Source organism: Canis lupus, chromosome 30 (assembly GCF_048164855.1).
Source record: "Canis lupus baileyi chromosome 30, mCanLup2.hap1, whole genome shotgun sequence".
In the NCBI taxonomy this organism is placed as follows: Eukaryota; Metazoa; Chordata; class Mammalia; order Carnivora; family Canidae; genus Canis; species Canis lupus.
In genome coordinates, this window is record NC_132867.1 from 7,426,878 (window position 1) to 7,446,682 (window position 19,805).

The 19,805-nt window shown below is 36.1% G+C and overlaps 1 long non-coding RNA gene across 1 annotated transcript in view; it reads left to right on the forward strand.

Annotated features, from left to right (window-relative positions):
• LOC140621446 (uncharacterized) overlaps window positions 1-19,805 on the forward strand; it is a 349,277-nt gene that overhangs the window by 309,243 nt on the left and 20,229 nt on the right. Inside the window, exon 4 of the long non-coding RNA XR_012021127.1 lies at window positions 19,517-19,591. This is a non-coding gene — a long non-coding RNA (uncharacterized lncRNA). The remainder of the gene's footprint in view (window positions 1-19,516; window positions 19,592-19,805) is intronic.

The following is a 19,805-nucleotide window of genomic DNA, read 5'->3' on the forward strand; positions in this document are numbered from 1 at the left end:
CCAGAAAAGAGGTGGATGGGAGGATATGGGTAAAATAGACAATGGGGATTAAGAGTCCACTTACCTTGATGAGCACTGTTATATATGGAACTGTTGGATCACCGTATTGTACACCTGAAACTAATATCACAATGTATGTTAACTATAATTGTATTAAAATAAAATGAATATGAAACTAAAAAGAATGTATCCCAGAAAATGATGTTCTTTTTTTTTTTTTTGGAAGTAGAACCACCTTTATGTCCCTGGAAAGTGATTTTCATAGATATAGGTAGTGTAGAACAAACAGATGCACTATTTTGAGAAGAGGTTTGGGTGGAATACATGGGGAAGACTGAGAGGTGATTTCAGGCTAAGGCATGCTACACGATCTTAGGAATTTCATTCATTCTTAATTTTTTTTTTGGTACATTGTGTGTGTTGTGGGAGGCAATTAGAAGAATTCATGGGTGAGAATGGCATATGATAGTTAAATTATTATTCTTCTCTCTAATAATCTCAGTTATAAAATTAGATTCTCAGATATAAGATATGAGGCTTCAGTTATATAATATCATGGAGGCATATTAAGTGAAGATTCATTCACAATCTGTGTGTCTTTATGAGTGGAGTTTTTTTGGTGACTGTTACCCCTAATTTTTTCACTGTGATATGATTCACATATGTGGTAAAATGTAAAATTTCTTCCTCAGCAAAAGAGAGGATTCAATAGTAGAAAAGTTGCCAACATAAAAAAAAGACCTACTAGAATTCAAATATTTCTTTTTTTTTAATCAACATATATATCTCTCCCTTTAAATAAGCACAACCACATAAAAAGAAAAAGTGAATTAGAATTATTCATAAGTCTGTCTCAGAAAATACTATGGAAGTGGCAAATAGAATACTCCTTCAGTAAAGAAAATCAAGAAAACCCAATAAATCAAAAATGCATTTACTTTTAAAAAACATATCAACAGACTGTTATTACTTTGGTTAAGTGTCCTGGCATGATGCATTTTTATTAACAGGTGCCTAATTTTAAAACAGCACTGAGCTTCACTAGTATCTCAACAGCAGATTTTATACGACAGATTTATTTGAATTGCTATTTAGATGTAGGATATTTGGAATGGCTCTATCTATTGTTTGGATGGGTTACCTTGTATGAACTAGAAATGTATGTTGAAACTGCCAGCTACTGCATAAAATATTTCATTAACATCATGACCTCATTTGTTAGATTAAATTGCAGTCTTTTTGCCAAATTTCCCCAATAGATATTTTCTATTTTAGAAAAATGAAATAAAAACAACACAAAAATGAGAAGACAATTAATTTATAACTGTGAAACACTCAGAATGCCTAGAACGCAACCATTAATGCTGTATATGATACAAAATTGCAATTAAATTTCTATTTTTATTAAGGGTTAGGTAACAGACTACCACATACTTTGCAAATTTTTTTTTTTATTATTTATGATAGTCACAGAGAGAGAGAGAGAGAGAGGCTGAGACATAGGCAGAGGGAGAAGCAGGCTCCATGCACCGTGAGCCCGATGTGGGATTCGATCCCGGGTCTCCAGGATCGCGCCCTGGGCCAAAGGCAGGCGCCAAACTGCTGCACCACCCAGGGATCCCTACTTTGCAAATTTTTAAACTATCTTTAATGGCAGTGATTCACTCACATTCAAATCAGATGCTCTTAATTCTCTCTCTTTCTCTCTCTCCTGCCCCCCACACACGCCCCAAACAAACATACCTACATATGCACATATACAAATTGAATGTAAATTAGTATTATTTGTAGAGTAAATATTTTAGATTTTATAAAACTATCTCTGTCATTTTAGAATACAACTTCTGGATAAGAACTATGATCATTAAACTTGTTGTATATCATAGGTTATAAAGGTGCCAAATGCTTGTCTTATGGCACATTAGGGATTCCAACTTGAGCCTAAACTGTATTTGCTACTGATGTAACCAAATCTACCTGATGAGGTGCAAGAGTAAACTCAACAATAGTCAATTCTAAAAAGCAGATTGGCATAAAGCTCCATGAAGTCAGACTGAGGCATTGAAAGGGACTAGATAGAGAGAACAGCATAGGTTCCCCATCTTATTGCCACCTTACAGCTATTTGAACCCAATGGAGAATAAAGCTGAAGGGTTCTGTGTGATTCAGGAACTGATTTGTTCACACCTGAGAATGTGTAATTTCAAAGGGTAAAAGGGGGCATTCTTAGATAAATCAGAAAATGACCTCAGCACATGGAAGATCCTAGAGAAAAAGAGAGTCAGTATGTGGAAGAAAGAAAAAACAGTGTTCAGGGAATTTGCTGATGTGATAATACAATACAGCAAAAGAAGAAGGTAACTGGCAGATGAAAACGTACCATGTGGAGGATGACTTACCACCATGACATGCATATTTAGAAACACATGGGCATACCTTCAATGCTTTCCACAAATACATGCATTAGACTATGAAGATTAAGTAAGCTTGCCTAAAACCACTTTCTACGTGAAGACAAAAAGAGAAAACAAGAGTGCCAAGGTCTGATTTTAAGGTGTATGGTACAGGAGAAGGATAATCTGTGTGAATTCAAGTTCTAACCACAGTCAATGTCAATAACTGTGAAACCCCATAATACACATGCATATATATGTGTTTGTGCGTGTGTGATTTAGTAATGCTGTAAGATCCTGCTCCTATTTCGTACACCTTCACACACAGAATTTAGAAATTAAAAAATAATAATGCCATATCTAATCCTATTTCACAGTTTCCCTATTAATTTTTCTTCTTATTTCAGTCCTCTGCCTAGCTTGATACATCCCTTTCAATATATAAAAACTTTTCCCAATTTTCTAACCAACATCTAAGGTATGCTGAGTATATATAACGTGTCTATCTCTTTCTATTTAGTTAAAGCTTCACCTGGGACAATATATATAAGAGTAGAGGAACGTAAAGGAAGGAAACTCCAGAACCAAGTTAGGACAGATTCTACAACAGTTTTTATTCAGCAAGAGAATTTTCTAAAGCTGTTTTCAGTGTAGCAACACATTGTAAGAAATTGCCTATGTTTAAACAAATAAATGAATAAATGAATGAATGAATGAATGAATGAACAAATATATAAATAAATATTCCTACTGAGATAGATAATATGAGTTGGCCCTATAGCTCCAGGTACTTAGGATAAGGCATTGGGCATCCCAAGCTCCATAGGCTTAGAAATGGCCAAGACGTCCAGTTGCCTAGCCATACCATATCTTATCATCATCAGTTGGCATGACTTGAATTTCAGTTTGTGTTGTCCTCATAACATTTTTATCCTAACTCTGAAAATTATCTATAGCCTCTATTTTACCCTATTTCACTTGAATTAATTGTATTAGCAGTGAAAGTTTCACAGTTCTCAGACCGTTTATCAAGCCTGCGGTTGTTTAGCAATACTAGATCAAATGCTCCCCAACAAAACTAGGCTATGCTACTTTTTATTCTCTATTTTGGTCTTGATTTATCTTTTCCAGTGACCTGATCACCAGTTTCATATTTCTTATTAAAAAAAAGTCAGAAGTTTTTACAATATTTTTTAAGAACCCAGTGCATTAGTTACACAGCCAGATCCCTGACAAGTAAATAGACACACTTAGAGACTCTACAGTGGTAGGGGTTAATTCTCAAGCAATCTGACATAAAAATCTTAAAATTCTTACTGACCCTTTTCCAACTCTCAGTCAAACACTCTTTTCTTACTGTGCTTGAACCACAATTCCAGTCCTCTCTCCCTGAATCTCAGCTGAGCTCCTCACAATTATTTGTAGTTTTTGGCATAAAACTGATCAATCACAGATAGCAACAATTTTTGGTCATTCTCCTGAAACAGTCCTGAGTCATCAGCTGCCTGCTTGGGTGTCTTATCCAGCCTATACTTATTAGTCATGGGCTGAAATTTAACAACAACAACAAAAAAAAGGTTTCAGTTTCCTCTGAAAATTTAGTGTCAGAAGATACCAACTTACATGTCAACCTTCATGGCCCAGAATTCACTAATATTTCCTTAGGAGTCTGGGTTGGAGATGCCTGGTCTCCACTTACCACAACCTGAAAGGTGATTGATTCTAGCATCCTTACTTTCCATGTGTAGCCACATTTACCACTTGAAAGCTCTGTACTGAGATTAGCCATCCTGGTTGGGTATACCCCTGGCATAGCTATAAGAATGTGATTTAGGCAACCTGGATGCAGTACTTTGTTTCAAATATGCAAGGCAGCAGATAAAACTGTAATATAAATACTGGATCCTCTCATTTAATGAGAAAAAGAGTATGATTGTCTTCTAGAAGTGGGGAGATAACAATGTAATCAGATTTCCTTCAATCGGGTTGTCCAGAAAAGTCCATAGATGTGTAACTGCAGTTGGGTTAGTGTGGGGTAGGATAAATTTACATTATGGCTCTTAAGTACAAGCATCTTAGATGTTGACGAAAGAAGCTACCTTGGAAACACTGAGATGAGGGAGTAAATATACAATGAAGCCAAAAGGCATCAGCAGGGGCAATTTCTCAGAGGGTCATGCATTCCATTCTAAGAAGTTGGCATTACTTTAAATGAAACAGGAACCATTTAAAGATTTTACATGTAAAAAGAAAAAAGGATCAGCTTTTTACTTTTTAAAGTGATTTCTTTTAGAGCAACATGGAGGATTATGACAGGGAAAGGTGACATGATTATAGTTGTAGTTTGGAAGAAGTCAGGCAATAGTTCAGAAGAGAGAAGACAAATATTACAAAGAGTGGAGTGAACAAGTGAAAGGAGGATAAATTTTAGAACTATTTGGAAGACATCAGGAATACAGTGAGTTTGAGGGCAGGGCAAGACAGGGAAGAGCAGAGTCCTCACCTCACCTGGCCCCACCCACTCCCCCAGATAACTTCCAAACCATCCTGAACACCTACAGATCAGACCTGAGATGTAAAGAGAGGACAGTTAAATACTACAGAGAGAAGGGTTTTTGCTTTTAACCAGGTAGGAAGGTGGAAAAAAATAAAGAATTGAGGGGGGGAGGCCCACGGGGAGCCAGGCTAAGGGGGGGTGGCGGGAGCCTTGGGACAGGAGAGCCCTGCCCCAGAGACACGGGAATTTTAAAAATCCACTCAAATTCTTCCCAGACGGAAAGCACTCAGCAGGAAAATCGGGCAGAAGCGCAGGAGGAGCAGGACGCCTCCAGTCTCCCGGGGTCACTGGGAGAGGAGGAGCGCTTGGGGGATAGTGCACCCACACAGTGGCCGATCTCGGTAAAGGGCTGGAGTGCACTGGGCGGGGCCTCAGGGAGAAGTCCATTGGTCAGATGGGGACTCTGGGCAGAGGGGGCTGCACCCTGCTGCCTTTGGGAGCCGGTCCCACGAGCCCGATTCCAGCAGTGCAGGCCCTGGATCCCAGTGTGCCAGAGGACGTAGCCCCAGATCCTGCGATCCCCCTGGGACAGGTGAAGGCGGGGAGGGCACAGGACAGTGAGACCGCCTCTGCCACCGGGCACCCCCAAGCTGTGCAGGTCAGGGCCCCCGGGGGAGCACCTAGGCCAGTGCAGACTGGGAGCTGCAGGTGGTTGCTGAGGGAGCTGACTCCAGGGCTGGAGACCTGGCCGCTGCCACTGGTGTAGTTCCTCCAGTGTCACCGCGTGTCTGGGGCGGGTCGCACGAGGGGACAGGGGCCCCACGGGGTCAACAGCTCCCACTGAGCCCGGCACTCGTTGTGGAGGCATCTCCCCAGGTGCACACATCTGAGAATCAGCACAGCAGCCCCTCCCCCAGAAGATCAGTTGGAAGGAGAGGGGAAGAGTAAGTTCTTGAACAAGAAGCCCTGGAAACCCCCAGGGCTGAGGGAAAATAGTATATAGCACTAGAGGGTCCTTTTTTTTTTTTTTCCTGTTTTCTGTTATGACTAGTTTATATATCAGACTAAAAATGTCCAATATGTTTTCTCTTTTCCTACCTTAACTACAATATTTTACCACCTCTTTACTTTTAAGTTTCTTCCTTTTTGACTTTCATATTTCCATAATTACAGGTCTTAAACATATTTTCCACTTCTGGATTCCCCTCAACATATGCAATTTAATTTTGGGAGATATATGAGATAAGGGCTTTTGTTTTGTTTTTTGTTTTCTCTGCCTCATTTTGTTCTATGATGGTGGAAGTTAATATTTTCTAAAACATGACCAACATGCACCCAGAACCAAGTGGAATACTGTGCTGGTTCATTCTGTGAGATTATATTCTCTCTTCCTTCCCATTCTGCCCCCATCTTTTATCTCTTTTATCTCATTTATGTTTTGGTGGTCAACATTGGGGTATATATAAGTACCGCTGGTATATATAAATTTAGGATTGAGCATCTTCTAACATACAGAACTTAATACACTCAGAACCAAGAGGATCACCCTCTAGGACCCCTTTGGTAGACTACATTCTCCCTCCACTACAATTTCTTCACAATCACCATCTCCCAGTTCAGCCCCTTTTTTTTCTTTTTTTCTCTTTTCTAAATTTCCCCCTTACTTTTTTTTTTTCTCTCTTATTTTTCTTTTTCTTTTCTTCTTCTTTGAGATTTTTGGCCTTTAATTCTTTACTACTTGGTTTTAAAATTTGTTTTTCACTTTGGTGATCCTTGTTTTATTTTGTTCTATTTGTTTTCATTTTCTTGTCTATGACTTTGTCAGAATTATCTAGGGTGAAATTTACTTAGGTTGTGATTGATATTTTTGACTCAGATCGCTCACACAGAAACTCTGCAGTGAGCAAAATGACTAGAAGGAAGAACCCACTACAAAAGAAAGAAGCAGAAACAGTACTCTCTGCCACAGAGTTACAGAATATGGATTATAATTCAAAGTCAGAAAGCCAATTCAGAAACACAATTATAAAGCTACAGGTGGCCCTGGAAAAAAGCATAAACGATTCTAGAGATTTCATGATTGCAGATTTTAGATCTAATCAGGCTGAAATTAAAATCAATTAAATGAGATGCAATCCAAACTGCAGGTCCTAATGATGAGGGTTAATGAGGCAGAAGAAAGAGTGACATAGAAGACAAGTTGATGGCAAGGAAGGTAGCTGAGGAAAAAAAGAGAAAAACAATTAATAGACGATGAGGAAAGGTTAATGGAAATAAATGATAGCCTGAGAAGGAAAATCTATGTATAATTGGGGTGCCAGAGAGCCCTGAAGGGATGGAGGGCTAGAAAGTATATTTGAACAAAACATAGGTGGAAACTTCCCTAATATGGGAAAGGAAACAGGCATTTAGATCCAGAAGATAGAAGCCCCCCCCCCAAATCAATAAAAAAATGTTCAACACCTTAAATTTAACAGTGAAATTTCCAATTTTGAAAGATAAAGAGAAAACCCTTAAAGCAGCAAGAGACAAGAGATTCTTAACTTATCTGAGGAGAAATATCACATTAGCAACAGACTGCTCCACAGAAACCTAGCAGGCCAGAAAGGGCTGGCAGGTTATATTCAGGGTACTAAATGAGAGGAACATGCAGCCAAGAATACTTTATCCAGCAAGAGTCATTCAGAATAGAAGGAGAAATAAAGAGATTTCACAATAGGCAGAAACTGAAAGAATATGTGACCACTAAGCCAGCTCTGCAAGAAATATTAAGGGGGACTCTGTAAAAGAAAGAGGGAGCCCAAAGAAATAATCCACAAAAACAGGTACTGAGCAGGTATTACGATGACACTAAATTCATATCTTTCAATAGTTACTCTGAACGTGAATGGGTTAAATGATCCCATCAAAAGACACAGGGTTTCAGACTGAATAGAAAATCAAGACTCGGGGATTCCTGGGTGGCTCAGCAGTTTAGTGCCTGCCTTTGGCCCAGGGCACGATCCTGGAGTCCTGGGATTAAGTCCCGCTTCGGGCTCCCGGCATGGAGCCTGCTTATCCCTCTGCCTGTGCCTCTGCCTCTCTCTCTCTCTATGTCTATCTATCATAAATAAATAAATAAGTAAGTAAGTAAGTAAATAAATAAAGAAAGAAAGAAAGAAAGAAAGAAAGAAAGAAATAATAAATCTTAAAAAAAGAAAAGTAAAGCAAGACCCATCTATTTGCTGTCTACAAGAAACTATTTTAGACCTAAGGACACTTCTAGCCTGAAAATGAAGGGGTAAAGTACCATTTACCATTCAAATGGTCCTCAAAAGAAAGCTGGGACCCATCCTCATATCAGATAAATTAAAGTTTATCCCAAAGACTATAGTAAGAGATGAAGAGAGACCCTATATCATACTTAAAGGATCTATCTGACAAGGAAACATACAATCATGAATATTTATGCCCTTAATATGAAAGCTGCCAAGTGTATCTATCAATTAATAACCAAAGTAAACACGTACTCAGATAATAATACACTAATAGTAGGAGACTTCAACATGGCACTTTCTGCAAATGACAGATCTTCTAAGCATAACATCACCAAAGAAACAAGGGCTTTAAATGATGCACTGGACCAGATGGATTTCATAGATATATACAGCACTTTCCATCTGAATGCAACTGAATACACATTCTTCTCAAGTGCACATGGAACTTTCTCCAGAATAGACCACATACTAGGTCACCAATCAGGTGTCAACTGATACCAAAAGATTGGGATTGTCCCCTACATATTTTCAGACCACAATGCTTTGAAACTAGAATTCAATCACAAGAAGAAATTTGGAAGAAACTCAAATACGTAGAGGTCAAATAGCATCCTATTAGAAGATGAGTGGGTCAACCAGGAAATTAGAGAATAATTAAAAAAGATTCATGGAAACTAATGAAAATGAAGATACAACCGTTAAAAATCTTTGGAATACAGCAAAAGCAGTCCTGAGAAGGAAATACATTGCAATATGAGCCTCTCTCAAAAAATTGAGAAAAAAAACTCAAATACAGAAGCTAATCTCGCACCTAAGGGAACTGGAGAAAGAACAGCAAGTAAAACCTACACCAAACAGAAGAAGAGAGGTAATAAAAATTCAAGCAGAACTCAATGAAATCGAGACCAGAAGAACTGTAGAATAGATCAACAAAACCAGGAGTTAGTTCTTTGAAAGAATTAATAAGATAGATAAACCCTTAGTCAGCTTTATTAAAAACCAAAGAGAAAAGACCCAAATTAACAAAATCATGAATGAAAGAGGAGAGATCACCACCAATACCAAGGAAATACAAACGATTATAAAAACATATTATGAGAAGATATACGCCAATAAATTAGGCAATCTAGAAGAAATGGATCCATTTCTAGAAAGCCAAAAATTACCAAAACTGGAACAGGAAGAAATTGAAAACTCAAATAGGCCAATAATCAGTGAGGAAATTGAAGCAGTTGTCAAAAACCTCTCAAGACACAAAGGTCCTGGGACACATGGCTTCCCAGGGGAATTCTATCAAACGTTTAAGGAAGAAACAATACCTATTCTACTAAAGCTTCTCTGAAGAATAGAAAGGGATGGAGCTTCCAAATTTTTTTATGATGCCAGCATCATCTTGATTCCAAAACCAGAAAAAGACACCACCAAAAAGGACAATTAAAGACCAATATCCCTGATGAACATGGATGCAAAAATTCTCAACAAGATACTAGCCAATAGGATCCAACAACACATTAAGAAAATTATTCACCATGACCAAGTAGGATTTATCCCCGGGACACAAGGCTGGTTCAACACTCGTAAAACAATCAATGGGATAGATCACATCAAGAAGAAAAAAAAAAAAAAAAAACAAGAATATGATCCTCTCAATAGATGCAGATAAAGCATTTGACAAAATACAGCATCCATTCCTGATCAAAACTCTTCAGAGCGTAGGGATAGAGGGAACATTCCTCAACATCTTAAAAGTCATCTATGAAAAGCCCACAGCAAATATCATTCTCCATGGAGAAAAACTAAGAACCTTTCCCCCAAGATCAGGAATATGACAGGGATTCCACTCTCACCACTGCTATTCAACATAGTACTAGAAGTCCTAGCCTCAGCAATCAGGCAACAAAAAGAAATCAAAGGAATTCAAATTGGCAAGGAAGAAGTCAAACTCTCCCTCTTGCAGATGACCTGATACTATGCATAGAAAACCCAAGATTGCTAGAACTCATACAGCAATTTGGCAGTGTGGCAGGATACAAAATCAGTGCACAGAATTCAGTGGCATTTCTATACACCAACAATGAGACTGAAGAAAGAGAAATCGAGGAATCCATCCTATTTTCAATGGCACTCAAAACCCTAAATACCTAGGAATAAACCTAACCAAAGAGGTAAAGAATCTATACCCTAAAACCTATAGAACACTTCTGAAAGAAATTGAGGAAGGCACAACGAGATGGAAAAACATTCCATGTTCATGGATTGGAAGAATTAATATTGTGAAAATGTATATGTTATCCAGGGCAATGTATTCATTCAATGCAATCCTTATCAAAATCCATGGATTCAAGCTCAAGAGGTATGGAATCAGAAAAGACCTTAATAGCCAGGGGATATTGTAAAAGAAAACCAGAGCTGGGGTATCACAATGCCGGATTTCAAGCTGTACTACAAAGCTGTGATCATCAAGATACTGTGGTAGTGGCACAAAAAGAGACACACAGATCAATGGAACAAAATAGAGAACCCAGAACAGGGCCCTCAACTCTATGGTCAGCTAATATTCGACAAAGCAGGAAAGACTATCCACTGGAAAAAATTCTCTTCAATAAATGGTGCTGGGAAAATTGGACAGTCACATGCAGAAGAATGAAACTATACCATTCCCTTACATCTGACACAACATACACTCAAGATGGTTGTAGGATCTAAATGTGAGACAAGAATCTATCAAAATCCTAGAAGAGAAGACAGGCAACACCCTTTGTAACTTGGCCACAGGAACTTCTTGCAAGATAAATCTATGGAAGAAAAGGAAACAAAAGCAAAAATGAACTAATGGGACTTAATCTAGATAAAAAGCTTCTGCACAGCAAAAGAAACAGTCAACAAAATAAAAGACAACCTACAGAAAGGGAGAAGATATTTGCAAATGACATATCAGATAAAGGCCAGTATCCAAGATCTATAAAGAACTTACTAAACTCAACACCCCAAAAAACAAAAAATCCAATTGTGAAATGGGCAAAAGACATGAACAGAAATTTCACCAAAGAGTTACACATGGCCAACAAGCACATGAGAAAATGCTCTGCATCACTGGCCATCAGGGAAATACAAATCAAAACCACAACGAGATACCACCTCACACCAGTGAGAATGGTGAAAATAACAAGACGGGAAACCACAAATGTTGGAGAGGATGCGGAGAAAAGGGAACCCTCTTGCACTGTTGGTGGGAATGTGAACTGGTGCAGCCACTCTGGAAAACAGTGTGGAGGTTCCTCAAAGAGTTAAAAACAGAGTTAGCCTATGACCCAGCAATTGCCCTACAGGGATTTACCCCAAAGATACAGATGCAGTGGAACACTGGGACACCTGCACCCCAATGTTCACAGCAGCAATGTCCACAAGAGCCAAACTGTGGAAGGAGCCTCGATGTCCATCGAAAAATGAATGGACTGGCACCCCAAGTGGCTCGGTGTTTAGCGCCACCTTCATCCTAGGGCCTGATCTGGAGACCTGGAATCATTCCCACATCAGGCTCCCTGCATGGAGTCTGCTTCTCCCTCTGCCTATGCCTCTGAGCCTCTCTCTCTCTCTCTCTCTCTCTCTCTCTCTCTCTCTCTGTCTCTCATGAATAAATAAAATCTTTAAAAAAATGAAAAGAAGGATGAATGGATAAAGAAGATGTGGTCTATATATACAATGGAAATTACTCAACCATTAGAAAGGATGACTACCCACCATGTGCTTCAATGTGGATGGGACTGGAGGGTATTATGCTGAGTGAAGTGAGTCAATTGGAGGACAATCATCATATGGTTTCACTCATACGGGGAATATAAGAAATAGTGAAAGGCATTATAGGGGAAAGAAGGGAAAATGAGTGGGAAAAATTAGAGAGGGAGACAAACCATGAGAGACTCCTAACTCTGGAAAACGAACAAGGGATAGTGGAAGGGGAGGTAGACGGGGCGATGGGGTGGCTGGGTGACAGGCACTGAGGAGGGCACTTGATGGGATGAGCCCTGGGTGTCATACTATATGTTGGCAAATCGAACTTCAATTAAAAAACATTAAAAGAAGGAATACAATGAGTTCATAAGAAGTTTAATTTAGTTAATATAGGCCTATTTTTAAAAGATTTTATTATTTATTTATTTATTTATTTGAGAGAGAGAGAGAGAGAGAGAGAGAGAGAGAGAGAGAGAAAGCCAGTGTGAGTGCAAGCAGGGGGTGTGAGAGGGCAAGCCATAGTGCTGAGTCAAAGAGCCTGATGCAGAGCTTAATCCCATGCCCTTGAGATCATGATCTGAACATAAATCAAATGTTTGAGTCTTAACAGGCTGAGCCATCCAGGCTCCCCAACGGAGGAATATTTTTAGTTAAATATACTGATATGCTATTATAATAAACCACCTCTGTAAGTCTGCTTTCCCATTCTAGAGTTTTACCGTCCACTAGGGATTGGTAAGAGGAGAGAATTGGCTGGAATCCTAGTATATAGGTAAGAGTGGGCATGTTGTGAGCTAGGGGAGTGAGATCTGGGTTTATTCAATGTTTTCTCAAATGTCCATGAACCAGTGCCCTGGGCATAATGGTACTATGTGTGGGAAAATTATGAAAATGTGTTTAGAATAACTAAAAGAAAGGGAGCTATATTCCACCCATGGAACTTTTGATTCAAACAAATATAGCATAAAAAATTAAGAGATTGTTTTTCAATATTAAATAATATGTTACTGTGAACACCATAAAACTTTTTTCTCTACTGCTTTTTAATAACACATTTTGTGGAGAAATGTCACAATTAAGATTTCAACACAGAGTCATTTTTAAAATGCCAACCCAAATTTGGCACAAGACTTGAGGAAAGTGTCTTACATGAAAGGAAAACACTTGAGGAAGAAGGTTCAAAAGAAAAACATACCCAAATCTTGATTTACTATCAAGTAAGCTGATAAAAAGAACATTCAGACTTTTGTGAATCATCAAAGCTTATCTTTAATTTAAATTACAAATTAATTTCTGCCAAACCCAAAAGCTTTTTGAGGAATGAAGAAACCCTAATAAGTATTTTGAATTTCACTAATCATAAGGCACAGCTATAATATTTAAGAAAACTTTAATTGTATGAGTTATATGCTGATTTTGCTTTTGTTAGATCTTGAAATCATTAAGGAATTTTTTTTTAAATGAGATCCCGCCATACCTTCAATACCACAAACCTTCAAAAATACTTTCTCATGAGTATAGCAAGATAGGCATTACTTTTGCAGTGTGCATCAAATTTAGTTTGTGATAAAAACGGCCTATTTAACTTACATCTATTTATAGACCAATTTTGGTCAAAGTGCAGGACATCTTTATTGATCATTCCATTATTATTGCTGAATACACAATTCTTTAGTTATACATAACAAAAAAAAACATGAATATCATGCAATGATATCTAATTTACATAGAAATTGTATCCATTCTTTACTTAAGATCTTGTTTATTTAGGTATTACCTTGCATTACAAAATCTGACAAACAGGTTAACTCCACTGAAGGCATATAGAATAGCTTCTACCCTGAATCTCCAAGGAAAGCAGCAACCATTTGTGTAGTCTACAATAGTCACCACCAATCCCCAGGAATAGGTTTTATTACGGAACTCATTTTCACTGTCTTTTCAAGGATATCAGATTGCTTGACTTGCTGGCTGCAGGGGATCCCAGTAATTTTTCTTACACACTAGCCCTAGAAAATTCACCCCCTACACAGGAAGAAATCTCAAGAAATGAAGGGGTAGCATGGATTTCAAACTCTCAGAGGGAAGAAAACTATTTGTTTCTAATTGTGTTTTGGTTTGAGCTATAATAGAAATCATCTCTATTGCTATGTGATATGTACACAGTAAATAGGTTTTCAGAATGATTAAACACCTTAGTCTCACTTCAACTATTATTTTCAAAAGCCATTTATTTTAGGCATAGTAGAAAAAAACTATAGCAAATATTTATGAAATCATTTGACTTCAGTGATGCTGCTATGAATATCTTTAATATCTCATGTTTCCTAAAGAACATGTATCTTATGTTTCTGAAGTAATAACTAGAAGCCAATAGATACCTTTTATAAATTATAATTCATAAACAATACATTATTAATAATATTAATTAATATTTAATTGTTTATTAATGAAGATTTCTTATTTCCTACAGAGGTTGTGACCTGACTTTACTTTTCCATGTTTTCCTAAAAAATTAGAATCTAGGATTATTTTAATAAAAGTGACTGTGAACAAAGTAATTGATTTTAGAGGAGAATTTGATAAAGAGTTGAATACCAGTAAAAATACTCCAAAGCATGAAACAAAAAGTCATTATAGTAAGTCATCTGTGGCTAGCAAAGATGTTTAATTTTTAAAACTTTTTGTTCTTAAAAAATGATAAAATATTATTTGATGTGGAAAAATAGACTAAGGTTGTCCTTGAAAATATTTTTCCTGATTACCTGATAATCTTAATTGAGAAAAGATAAATAATATCTCTATTTTCTCCATACTATTTCTTCATCTATATTTTAGTAAGTATAGGATAAGTTTTGTCTCAGTAAAAATAGAAATTCTAAAATTGCAGGGGATTAACACAACAAATATTTAGGTCTTTATCATTCTACTTATCCATCACAATTTTGGATGGAGGCTGTATTCCACAGAGTCACACAGGACACCAGTCTGAAATACGCTTCACTTTCTTACACATGCACCTTCTGGGAACATCTAGTCACCTGGATCTATGAAACAGAAGAAGAAACAACTGGAGATGTGTGTACCAGCTCTTTTTTGCCTTGGTCTGTAATTAGTACACATCATTCTATCCATAACTCATTGTCAAAATTTATCACATCATGCTTCTCAGCCAATCACATGGAAGTTGAAAAATGTAGGAGAGACTATGAATATTTGTTGACCATTCTATTTCTGACATGATGATTAAGAGAAAGGAAGTAGGACCAATGTATTAAGTATCTCCAGTTATAACACCATGTCATTTTATATTTTTATATCATGTAATTCCCATCTGTATTGTCTTATAAGCCTTACAGATTATATCAGAGATCTTTAGGTTTTCCACATATCTTTATATGCATTCAGGATGCGATTTACTTTTTACAAACCAGTCCACATACACTGATCGTCCTAGTCACACATATACATAAACGTTTCTCAACCTGGATTTTTAGAAACACGGATTTTTGTTTTCTTCTGGTGTGCTATCTTTAGACTCAGGACAAAATGTCTTAAGTTCTGGGACACACATCACTAAATTTGAAGAATAAATAAGGTAACTACAGTAAAAATAATGTACCTTAAATGATAACTTTGTTAGCATGTGACTCTTCAAAGACCAACTTGATTTTCTTGATTCTGCATTCTTCATAACATTTCACGCAAATGTGAGGAAAATTTCTATATGTGATTTATGGAATTGTTTTAATTAGATTGGAAGATATAAATATCCCAACATTCCATCTTTTAAGATGTTTCACAGTAAATGAATATATAAAATAAATTATCTCTGAATTTTCTATTGGTACTCAGTATTTCTTTCTTTTCCCAGTTTTCCAATTAATTGGTTAACCTTCCCTGTATTTTTGGAATATTACCTTGAAAAGATAATTTTTTCTTTTCCAGAAGTAAAATGATGTCCCTAGAGGCAACAATTAAGTGTTGCCATAAGTACTCACATTTTCATGATCATGCCAAGTATTATCACAAAGACAATTATTCTGAGCAATTACTTCTATTGCCCCTTCCACTGTTAGTGGTTTTCCTCCCACAGAGCTTTTTTTTTTTTTTTAATAAATGATAACTGACTTCCAAGCTGTAATAATGCACAATTTCCTAACATTGGAAAATCTGTGGAAAAAAACCATGAACTTTCAATGATATATAAAGATAACATCAATTCTTACATAAAGCATTTTTGTTTGTTTAAACTTGGTATTAATGGTCGAGTTGCTTTATGACAGATCTGACTTTGCACATTTTGAAAACCAGAAAAATGGCTGATTATTAATTTTATAAAGAAAACTTATTTTATGATGTGTATAACAAATACCATGTGTCTTTTAATATATACATATAAATCTATGCACATATATTTAATATATAAACATATATATTTAATATATACACACACCCATGTATATTAAATAATTTATATTATGTAACAATTCATTATATCTTTATTGTGACCAAGGTAACTGACCATAATCCCTTACAGCCAGACAAATTCACTCCAAGATCCAGATAAGCTGACTTATAGTTATGTAGTTTTAAAATCCTCATTAAGATTATTTTACTTAAATTGATTTTATTATGATATTCTAAAAATATTTTCCTAATCTCTATGTCTATGCTGTATTTGAATATTACAAAGTAAATACTTTTCAACCTTAAAAATTAAAACATTTACATATTAAAATAATGATGAAAAGGAAAAAATAAAATTTTTTACCTCTTGAATTCACTCATTGAAAAGCATAATGAGGTAACAAAAATGAGAATAGAATGGACTCGATAGGCAAATATTTCTTATATAAAAAACACAACAGTTTTTGTATATGGTATATTCAAGTAAACTGTAACTATGATTCTATAATAGTAGTTTTGATTCTTTTGGGACCAATTTGTACAGGCCTTCTCTTCTAGATCCAATTGAAAAATCTATGGACAATTAATTCAATCCCTGTTCCTACCAAGACATGCATGAATAAAAATTAGATAATTTAATGTGATTCTCTTATTGTTATCCCACCAAAAGCACATAAGAGTATGCTTGAAACATTTTCTACTTACAGGTGCACTGAACTAAACATATTTTAATTGCTTTATGTGTTCTTACTTGCACTATGGTTAACGAGCTTTAAAATAACATATTTCTTTCCCTAATAGGTAGACTTTAAACTAAGTGTTTCAGAAGATATAAATCAAGTGTATATTTCAGAAATATTCTTAGAGACATTTAATCATATTATTTCATCAAACTTTCTTGGAAACAGGGCACCAAAGGTGTCCTAAACCCTCAAACACAATTACAAAAGCTAAGTTGTCTTAAGTATTCCCTAATAGAACATCAAGAGGCTTAGTTCACCTGCTATGAGGCTTTATCAAAGGTAAAACTATATATCCAGATAATCTCCAGGCACTAAACCCCATTCATGAAGTTCATTATAATTAGATGCAGCTATAGTTTAAAACAGGTTACACTGATTTTTGTCATCATGGTTTGCAGATATAAATAGAAACTCTGATTTATATTAGAGTAGTGATGAAGCCAGAATTTTTTCTTCTATATAACTTTATATTCTTCATGAAGGACTTACAGTATTTATTACAGTACTTTATTAGCCTCAAATTGTATTAGAAACTGGTAATTCATGATTCCTTCCACCTGATGTTTTTGCTACCTGTTTTTGCTGCCTGTAGGAGCAGTCATTTCAAATGATGATCCTTTCACCCTGTTGTATTTTGTAATTCATAAAATAATATTCTGCATGTTTTGCTTCTAGAAAGCTTAACTCCAAAACTCTATTTTTAGCTAAATACATTTACAGCCAGATTTTTTTGAAGGGGCATCCACCATAATTATTTCATATCAAATTTAGTCTAACCACTGCTCATGAATTCAGTCATTATTCCTACCCTACAATCCTGACATTTTTATCCTTAGTGGAATAAATTAGAAACACAGATGGATAATCTGGGAAATATTCCACATGAATATTTTTTAAACAGAATTCTTGTCAAGCACAGATTTTATAAGATTCAGTTTATAGTTTTAATAAACAGGGTTCTGATTATTAACTGTACCATTTCAAAATTAAATGAGACATAAGATCTTTTACATAAAGATTTATACAGCTCTACTGCTTTAAGAATCAGTTTGAAATCCAAGCTGTCTTTTCCTTATGGTGTTAAAAAAGCAAAGTAAGTTTGACTGAGGACAAAGAAAGTGCTTTTACATTTATTTGTTCAAGGGCCATATTTAAGTCTATTCCTTTAGGAAAATGCTTACTGCTCTGTGAAAAATACTAATCCAAATTTTAGTGGGATGTATAGATCTAATATTTCAACTTACCTTTTGGTGCCATAATGATACTTTTTCCTCTTATTTATTTTCCAGTCAGATGTCTTATTCCATTATGTCCCTTCGTCTTTATTTTCCTATGTGCTACTGAAAATGGTTAGTTTGCTTTCTTTAAATATATTTCCATGGAGTGATGATCCAACAGCAGACATATATCCCAAAGTAGGCATAGTATGATGGCACAAACTCCCACATATACCACACAGCATCACCTTGTATGTACATTCAATGCCAAAAGAAGAGAATCAGACTCATTAGATCTTTACTTTTTTTCTTAAACAGCTTTGGAAATGAACCATGTGACAATGTGGATAGGAAAATCATTAAAGACAAATTTATAAAGGGCTTAGTCCTCTAAAAATAGGGAGGTATTCAAAACAGTCACAGATAGATGACTAGTGGCAGAAATAGTCTTTTTTTCCTGCATTACTATCCTAAATGCCCATATCATGGAGACCTATGAAAAAGAGACTTTTGCAAAGGTGCCAAATAAGTTATCCAGTATCCGTAGCAGGTGAACTGGGGTGGAAGTGGGAGAATAGACTGGTCTATGGCTCCCAGTTGAGACAGCAGGAGATCTCAAAGTCTTCATTAACCTCAAATGTAGACTAGACTAAGAATGTTTCAGATGAAATTTTGGAGAATTAAAGCCACTGATTACTAATGAGATGAGTATCCAATATAGATGAGATAATCTGTTCCTTAGTTTACTAGAGAAAAGATGGCTCATAGATAATTAGCAGTGCATACTGAGCAGCTGAAGGTGAACAAGAAATAGTAACTAATAAACATAGCAAGCTAGATATTTTTTTGTGTACCTGTCCAGATCCACTCTTTGTCCTTTTCTGCCCTGTTTTGTACTACAGGAGCCTGACTTTTGCTCACTTTTTTACCTGTAGCCTGTTGATCCCTGGCCTTCCTTTGCTTTAATCCAATGGGATTCACTCACAGGACATTAAAACATGAAAGAAAAAACAGGTGGTTTGCTTATTCCCTTGGGGTCACTAGGGCCTATAGTTTGGCAATGACCCCAATCTTCCATCTAAGACCAGAGCTCCTGTATCATGGCTGCTGTTTCAAGGCTAAAGCTCTCAGCAGATATAGATTATTGCTTTCTCCTTTTGCTTCTTCAAACCTAAGGAGTATTAAGGTGTAGCCATTTTTAATAATCTCTGAATTGCTTACCATTACTTCTTGGTTCCTTTAACCTTATTCTCACTTTTGTTTACAGTTCCAACATTGAAATTCAAGAGATCTCATGTTTCCTTTCAAGTCCCTGTATATAATAGTTCCTGGCATAAGGAAGGTAAGTTAGCATTTTATACTTTGAATGATTTTCTCTTCAAAATATTGGTATAATTGGAAAGTTTCTCTTCAATACCAGTTTTATAACTAAAAATTTTTCTTTATGCTTAAAAAAAATGATCACACCAAAACATTAGTGTTTTATTTCTGTGGAAGTATTCATCATGAAGATATTAACTAGTGATATAATTGAACTGTTTAATAATAAAAAAAGA